Source organism: Cherax quadricarinatus, chromosome 40 (genome assembly GCF_038502225.1).
Source record: "Cherax quadricarinatus isolate ZL_2023a chromosome 40, ASM3850222v1, whole genome shotgun sequence".
Classification (NCBI taxonomy): Eukaryota; Metazoa; Arthropoda; class Malacostraca; order Decapoda; family Parastacidae; genus Cherax; species Cherax quadricarinatus.
Window position 1 is genome coordinate 5642349 of NC_091331.1, and position 8944 is coordinate 5651292.

An 8944-nucleotide genomic window follows, 5' to 3' on the forward strand; every position below is an offset into this window, starting at 1 on the left:
AATGCCTAGCCATGCTAAGCGTTCTAGTGGTACACTCTGTAATCACAATTTTACTACATGTAAACCAAACAATAACCAAATTTCTGTAAACTCAGCATTGTAATCCTTATAGAGAATAAACTTTGAATTTGAATTTGAATTTGAAAGTGCAGGTTTCTTCTCTGGATAACTGACCAAGTGAAGGTTTCTTCTCTGGATAACTGACCAAGTGAAGGTTTCTTCTCTGGATAACTGACCAAGTGAAGGTTTCTTCTCTGGATAACTGCCTAAGTGAAGGCTTCTTCACTGGATAACTGCCCAAGTGAAGGTTTCTTCTCTGGATAACTGCCCAAGTGAAGGTTTCTTCTCTGGATAACTGCCCAAGTGAAGGTTTCTTCTCTGGATAACTGCCCAAGTGCAGGTTTCTTCTCTGGATAACTGCCCAAGTGAAGGTTTCTTGAAGAATTGAGACACTTATGCAACACATGGGAATCTTTATTGAAGAAACGTTTCGCCACACAGTGGCTTCATCAGTCCAATACAAAGTAGAAGTGGGTAAGTAGAGTAGAAGTTTGAGGTAATCAGTCCCTCAACCTGGATTCGATGTGTTCAGTCCATCACTCTTGTAGGAAGTGCAGCATAGGGCCAGAGAGGTGGCTTATATACTGCGGTAAGATGACTTGAAGCAGGAGGAGGCGGGATCACAGTGGGACCTGCCACTAGTGTAAGTAGGTCGTCGTCCAAAGGTTGGGCAAATGTTGAAGTCTTTGTACCAAGATCCCATGATGTTGCAGTGTCTGACAGATGTGATGAATGGTTTTGAAAACCGACAAGTTGAAGAATTGAGACACTTATGCAACACATGGGAATCTTTATTGAAGAAACGTTTCGCCACACAGTGGCTTCATCACAAGAGTGATGGACTGAACACATCGAATCCAGGTTGAGGGACTGATTACCTCAAACTTCTACTCTACTTACCCACTTCTACTTTGTATTGGACTGATGAAGCCACTGTGTGGCGAAACGTTTCTTCAATAAAGATTCCCATGTGTTGCATAAGTGTCTCAATTCTTCAACTTGTCGGTTTTCAAAACCATTCATCACTGAAGGTTTCTTCTCTGGATAACTGACCAAGTGAAGGTTTCTTCTCTGGATAACTGCCCAAGTGAAGGTTTCTTCTCTGGATAACTGCCCAAGTGAAGGTTTCTTCTCTGGATAACTGCCCAAGTGAAGGTTTCTTCTCTGGATAACTGCCCAAGTGCAGGTTTCTTCTCTGGATAACTGCCCAAGTGAAGGTTTCTTCTCTGGATAACTTACAAAGTGAAGGTTTCTTCTCTGGATAACTGCCCAAGTGAAGGTTTCTTCTCTGGATAACTTACCAAGTGAAGGTTTCTTCTCTGGATAACTGCCCAAGTGAAGCTTTCTTCTCTGGATAACTGCCCAAGTGAAGGTTTCTTCTCTGGATAACTGACCAAGTGTAGATTTCTTTGAAGGTTTCTTCTCTGGATAACTGACCAAGTGTAGATTTCTTTGAAGGTTTCTTCTCTGGATAACTGCCCAAGTGCAGATTTCCTCTCTAGATAACTGCCCAATTGCAGGTTTCTTTGAAGGTTTCTTCTGTAATAATGTTCGTAGAATTACCGACAATATGTAAAGTAAAAGGAAACAAGTGCAACTAATGTGACATTTTATTGTGGCAACGTTTCGCTCTCTAGGAGCTTTGTCAAGCCGATACAAACAGTATATTGACACAGAGGGTATATATAAAGGCTCAGAGTGAGGTGCAATACTAGTGAGGTACCATTTCGATGTTCACAGGTGGTAGTAGTAGTAGTAGTGACAAAAGTTGTAGTAGTAGTAGTAAGACAATATGATAGAGCAATTAATTCGTACATGAGTGAAAGGATATAAAAGCTATTACTTGGGTAACATAAAAATAGGTTGGACAAACATAGACTGGAAAGAGAAGGCCTGTTTCAGTGTTCACCCTCTGTAATGTGCCCTGTGTAGTATAACATGAGAGACTATGTGATGGCAGGGTTTACTGTTTTCAGGAGGATTCTAGCTAAGACTTCAGAGATGGTGAAGCTGCCGTTGTTTTGTTTAATAGTATTCGAAACAGCGATCAGTGCTGATTCGAGGCACTTGCGTCTGCGGAAATTAGTTTCTTTGATCACTAATTGGGCGTCCCTGAATTTCATGAGATGATTGGTGGAATTTCGGTGTTGTACACAGGCGTTGTTCAGGTTATCGTTCCTACATGCGTAAATGTGTTCATTGAGGCGGGTGTCGAGGTTTCTTGCTGTTTCACCTACATAAATCTTGTCACAGCCTCCACAGGGTATAGTGTAAACCCCTGCATTGACTGGTTCATGGTGCTTTGATTTTGTCCTGGTTAGATCCTTTATTGAAGTGCTAGAAGAGATGGCGACTCTGATGTTAGCTAGTGAAAGTACTTTGGAAACGTTCAGTGCAACCTGGCTGTTGGGAAGAATTATAACTTTGTTGGGAGTGGTGTTGGTGCGTGGAGAATTAATGATCTGAAGAGCTCTTTTCTTGCAGTCTTTGATGAAAAAGGAAGGAAAATGTAACTCAGTGAAGGTTTGGTAAATGTATGTACATTCCTCGTCAAAAAACTCAGGACTACAAATTCGGTATGCTCTTAGGAAAAACCCGATGATGATGCCTCTTTTGGTCTTGGTATCTTGACTGGAATAGAAGTGTGTGAGATCATTTTTATTGGTAGGTTTCCGATAAACTTGAAATCTTAGGTTGTTATCTACTTTGTGAATGAGGACGTCTAGGAAAAGTAGCTTGTCATTGGACTCTTCTTCTAGTGTAAACTGGATCGCCGGTTCAACTGCGTTGAGCCTTGCCTGAAGATTCTGTACATCAAAACGTTTGGGAGTTATTACGAGGGCGTCGTCCACGTAATGTAACCAAGTGACGCTTGAAGGGATGATGTTTGCGAAGTGTTCGGACTCTGGGTGTTCCATGTATAAGTTGGCTAGGACGGCACTGATGGGGGACCCCATTCCCATGCCGTAGGTTTGTTTGTAGAGCTTGTTGTTGAAAGAAAAACAGTTGAAATTAACTCAGAATTCAATCAAGTCAACAAAATCTTCGGGAGGTAGAGGAAGATTGACTTTACGTCGTAGAACTTCGATGGCTTTTGTGGTAGGTACTTTTGTGAAGAGGGAAGTCACGTCCAAACTGCTTAGTTTCTTGTTTCAGATGGAGAGGTTGCGGATGCGGTTGAGAAGGTCGCCTGAGTGTTTAAGATGAGCGGGTCTGATGGTCCCCAGAAGGCAGGAAAGATGTTTGGCAAGAACTCCGGCTAGTTTGTGTGGAGCACTGCCTATACCTGACGTGATAGGTCTGAGAGGAATATTGTGTTTATGGGTCTTGGTGAAACCATAAATGTGTGCTGGTTTAGGTGAGTGTTTCGCACTGTTGAGTGCTGATGGGTTCGTATGTAGACTGATCATTCAAAAGGTCCATCATTTTAGTGTTGTAGTCACTGGTGTTGAGTATGACGACTCCACCTCCTAATCTTCCTAGACGATACATCACTGCCCTTAAGGACCTCGCCAACGACCCTAACATTATCGTCACCACCGCTGACAAAGGAGGTGGAGTCGTCATAATCAACACCAGTGGCTACAACACTAAAATGATGGACCTTTTGAATGATCAGTCTACATACGAACCCATCAGCACTCAACCTGGAGTTTACCTGGAGAGAGTTCCGGGGGTCAACGCCCCGCGGCCCGGTCTGTGACCAGGCCTCCTGGTGGATCAGAGCCTGATCAACCAGGCTGTTACTGCTGGCTGCACGCAAACCAACGTACGAGCCACAGCACGGCTGGTCAGGAACCGACTTTAGGTGCTTGTCCAGTGCCAGCTTGAAGACCGCCTGGGGTCTGTTGGTAATCCCCCTTATGTATGCTGGGAGGCAGTTGAACAGTCTCGGGCCCCTGACACTTATTGTATGGTCTCTTAACGTGCTAGTGACACCCCTGCTTTTCATTGGGGGGATGTTGCATCGTCTGCCAAGTCTTTTGCTTTCGTAGTGAGTGATTTTCGTGTGCAAGTTCGGTACTAGTCTCTCTAGGATTTTCCAGGTGTATATAATCATGTATCTCTCCCGCCTGCGTTCCAGGGAATACAGGTTTAGGAACCTCAAGCGCTCCCAGTAATTGAGGTGTTTTATCTCCGTTATGCGTGCCGTGAAGGTTCTCTGTACATTTTCTAGGTCAGCAATTTCACCTGCCTTGAAAGGTGCTGTTAGTGTGCAGCAATATTCCAGCCTAGATAGAACAAGTGACCTGAAGAGTGTCATCATGGGCTTGGCCCCCCTAGTTTTGAAGGTTCTCATTATCCATCCTGTCATTTTTCTATCAGATGCGATTAATACAATGTTATGGTCCTTGAAGGTGAGATCCTCCGACATGATCACTCCCAGGTCTTTGACATTGGTGTTTCGCTCTATTTTGTGGCCAGAATTTGTTTTGTACTCTGATGAAGATTTAATTTTTCATAGAGGAATAAGCCTTGTGCATACATCGAGTGCCACCAAGTTAATCTGTTCTAGGCATAAGTTGGGGTCTGTGTTGCTTAGTATATCTTCCCAGCTTATATCGGTTAGGACTTGGTTTACTTGGCCCCACTTTAAGTTTTTGTTATTGAAGTTGAATTTGGTGAATGCTCCCTCGTGACTAGTCTCATTATGTCGGTCTGGGGCTCCGCGCATACATGTCTGAACCTCAATTATGTTGTGATCTGAGTATATTGTTTTTGATATGGTGACATTTCTTATCAGATCATCATTGTTAGTGAAGATGAGGTCTAGTGTATTCTCCAGTCTAGTAGGCTCTATTATTTGCTGGTTTAAATTGAATTTTGTGCAGAGATTTAAAAGCTCGTGTGAGTGGGAGTTTTCATCAGAGCTGCCTCCTGGTGTTATTGCTGCAACAAGATTATTTGCTATATTCCTCCATTTTAGGTGCCTTAAGTTGAAATCCCCCAGGAGCAAGATGTTGGGTGCAGGAGCTGGAAGATTTTCCAGACAGTGGTCAATTTTTAACAGCTGTTCCTGGAATTGCTGGGATGTTGCATCTGGAGGCTTGTACACTACCACAATGACTAGGTTTTGGTTCTCGATCTTTACTGCTAAAACTTCCACTACATCATTTGAGGCATTAAGCAGTTCTGTGCAAACAAGTGACTCTGCAATGTACAGGCCAACCCTCCCCCCCCCCTTTTGCCTGTTCACTCTGTCACATCTGTATAGGTTGTAACCTGGGATCCATATTTCGTTGTCCAAGTGAAAAACACTCACCAAAGATTTTCTATACAAAACCAGACAAATACTCAAACGCACTAGAGAAGGGAAGAAACTTCTGTACTTGTTACCAAGCAACCCTAAACCAGCACACATGTATGGTTTACCCAAGACCCATAAACACAATATTCCTCTCAGATCCATCACGTCAGGTATAGGCAGTGCTCCACACAAACTAGAAGGAGTTCTTGCCAAACATCTTTCCTGCCTTCTGGGGACCATCAGCCCCGCTCATCTTAAACACTCAGGCGACCTTCTCAACCGCATCTGCAACCTCTCCATCCGTAACAAGAAACTAAGCAGTTTGGACGTGACTTCCCTCTTCACAAAAGTACCTACCACAAAAGCCATCGAGGTTCTACGACGTAAAGTCAATCAGGACCTTAATCTTCCTCTACCTCCCGGAGATTTTGTTGACTTGATTGAACTCTGTGTTAATTTCAACTGTTTTTCTTTCAACAACAAGCTCTACAAACAAACCTACGGCATGGGAATGGGGTCCCCCATCAGTGCCGTCCTAGCCAACTTATACATGGAACACCTAGAGTCCGAACACTTCGCAAACATCATCCCTTCAAGCGTCACTTGGTTACGTTACGTGGACGACGCCCTCGTAATAACTCCCAAACGTTTTGATGTACGGAATCTTCAGGCAAGGCTCAACGCAGTTGAACCTGGAGTTTACCTGGAGAGAGTTTCGGGGGTCAACGCCCCCGCGGCCCGGTCTGTGACCAGGCCTCCTGGTGGATCAGCGCCTGATCAACCAGGCTGTTGCTGCTGGCTGCACGCAAACCAACGTACGAGCCACAGCCCGGCTGATCAGGAACTGACTTTAGGTGCTTGTCCAGTGCCAGCTTGAAGACTGCCAGGGGTCTGTTGGTAATCCCCCTTATGTGTGCTGGGAGGCAGTTGAACAGTCTCGGGCCCCTGACACTTATTGTATGGTCTCTTAACGTGCTAGTGACACCCCTGCTTTTCATTGGGGGGATGTTGCATCGTCTGCCAAGTCTTTTGCTTTCGTAGTGAGTGGTTTTCGTGTGCAAGTTCGGTACTAGTCCCTCTAGGATTTTCCAGGTGTATATAATCATGTATCTCTCCCTCCTGCGTTCCAGGGAATACAGGTTTAGAAACCTCAAGCGCTCCCAGTAATTGAGGTGTTTTATCTCCGTTATGCGCGCCGTGAAAGTTCTCTGTACATTTTCTAGGTCGGCAATTTCACCTGCCTTGAAAGGTGCTGTTAGAGTGCAGCAATATTCCAGCCTAGATAGAACAAGTGACCTGAAGAGTGTCATCATGGGCTTGGCCTCCCTAGTTTTGAAGGTTCTCATTATCCATCCTGTCATTTTTCTAGCAGATGCGATTGATACAATGTTATGGTCCTTGAAGGTGAACCGGCGATCCAGTTTACACTAAAAGAAGAGTCCAATGACAAGCTACCTTTCCTCGACGTCCTCATTCACAAAGACAACAACCTAAGATTTCAAGTTTATCGGAAACCTACCAATAAAAATGATCTCACACACTTCTATTCCAGTCAAGATACCAAGACCAAAAGAGGCATCATCATCGGGTTTTTCCTAAGAGCATACCGAATTTGTAGTCCTGAGTTTCTTGACGAGGAATGTACATACATTCACCAAACCTTCACTGAGTTACATTTTCCTTCCTTTTTCATCAAAGACTGCAAGAAAAGAGCTCTTCAGATCATTAATTCTCCACGCACCAACACCACTCCCAACAAGGTTATAATTCTTCCCAACAGCCAGGTTGCACTGAACGTTTCCAAAGTACTTTCACTAGCTAACATCAGAGTCGCCATCGCTTCTAGCACTTCAGTAAAGGATCTAACCAGGACAAAATCAAAGCACCATGAACCAGTCAATGCAGGGGTTTACACTATACCCTGTGGAGGCTGTGACAAGTTTTATGTAGGTGAAACAGCAAGAAAACTCGACACCCGCCTCAATGAACACATTTACGCATGTAGGAACAATAACCTGAACAACGCCTGTGTACAACACCGAAATTCCACCAATCATTTCATGAAATTCAGGGACGCCCAATTAGTGATCAAAGAAACTAATTTCCGCAGACGCAAGTGCCTCGAATCAGCACTGATCGCTGTTTCGAATACTATTAAACAAAACAACGGCAGCTTCACCATCTCTGAAGTCTTAGCTAGAATCCTCCTGAAAACAGTAAACCCTGCCATCACATAGTCTCTCCTGTTATACTACACAGGGCACATTACAGAGGGTGAACACTGAAACAGGCCTTCTCTTTCCAGTCTATGTTTGTCCAACCTATTTTTATGTTACCCAAGTAATAGCTTTTATATCCTTTCACTCATGTACGAATTAATTGCTCTACCATATTGTCTTACTACTGCTACTACAACTTTTGTCACTACTACTACTACTACCACCTGTGAACATCGATATGGTACCTCACTAGTATTGCACCTCTGAGCCTTTATATATACCCTCTGTGTCCAAATACTGTTTGCATCGGCTTGACAAAGCTCCTGGAGAGCGAAACGTTGCCACAATAAAATGTCACATTAGTTGCACTTGTGTTCTTTTACTGTACAAGGTTTCTTCTCTAGATAACTGCCCAAGTGCAGGTTTATTGGAAGGTTCCTTCTCTGGATAACTGCCCAAGTGCAGGTTTCTTAGGTTTCTTCTCTAGATAACTGCCCAAGTGCATGTTTCTTTGAAGGTTTCTTCTCTAGATAACTGCCCAAGTACAGGTTTATTGGAAGGTTTCTTCTCTGGATAACTGCAAAAGTTGTAGTGTGCTCTGCGAGTCACAACAGGGCATTCCTTATTTTCATTAGTCTGGGCAACATGAAATACTGTCGCTGACCTGTGATATTACAAGGATAAAGTGGAAATAAGTCACTCTGACCTTCTTGGAGTTTATCCTAAGTAATTTAGATTATGTATGACAATTGTACTTATGTGTACCTGTGCCATATTTTATTTAAACATGCAATGTGTACCTGTGTCATATTCCATGTCTGACAGACATGGAATATGAATGGGAAACACTGCTTTTGTTCCCATTGTGTAACTATCATGCAGTAATTGTACTCATCTAATTGTATCTAATTATATTCAATAAAAAAAATCTTAGCATGCGACTGATTTAGCGTAATGTGATCAGTCTTACCTCACTGTATTTTGGTGGTTATAGGACAGCCAAGACAGGGAAATCGGCAGACACAGTAGCAGACAGGGGGAACTAGTAGATAGGGAAAAAGACAAAGTAGTAGACAGAAAAGTAGATAGGGAAAGTAGTAGACGGTAAAGAAGCAGGTAGGGGAAAGTAGCAGACGACGGGAAAGTGACAGACAGGGAAGTAGCAGACAGATTGTGGTAAACAGGGAAAGTAGTAGACAGGGAAAAGTAACAAACATGGAAAGTGTCAGACGGTAAGGTAGCAGACCTGGAAGTACGGTATATGGACGAAATTACCCGAGAGAGTAATCCCTTCCACCACTCACCATTACGTTATATATACCTGGGAAGGGTTTCGGGGGTCAACGCCCTCCCCCGCGGCCCGGTCTGTGACCAGGCCTCATGGTGGATCAGGGCATATATATATTTTTTTTAAATT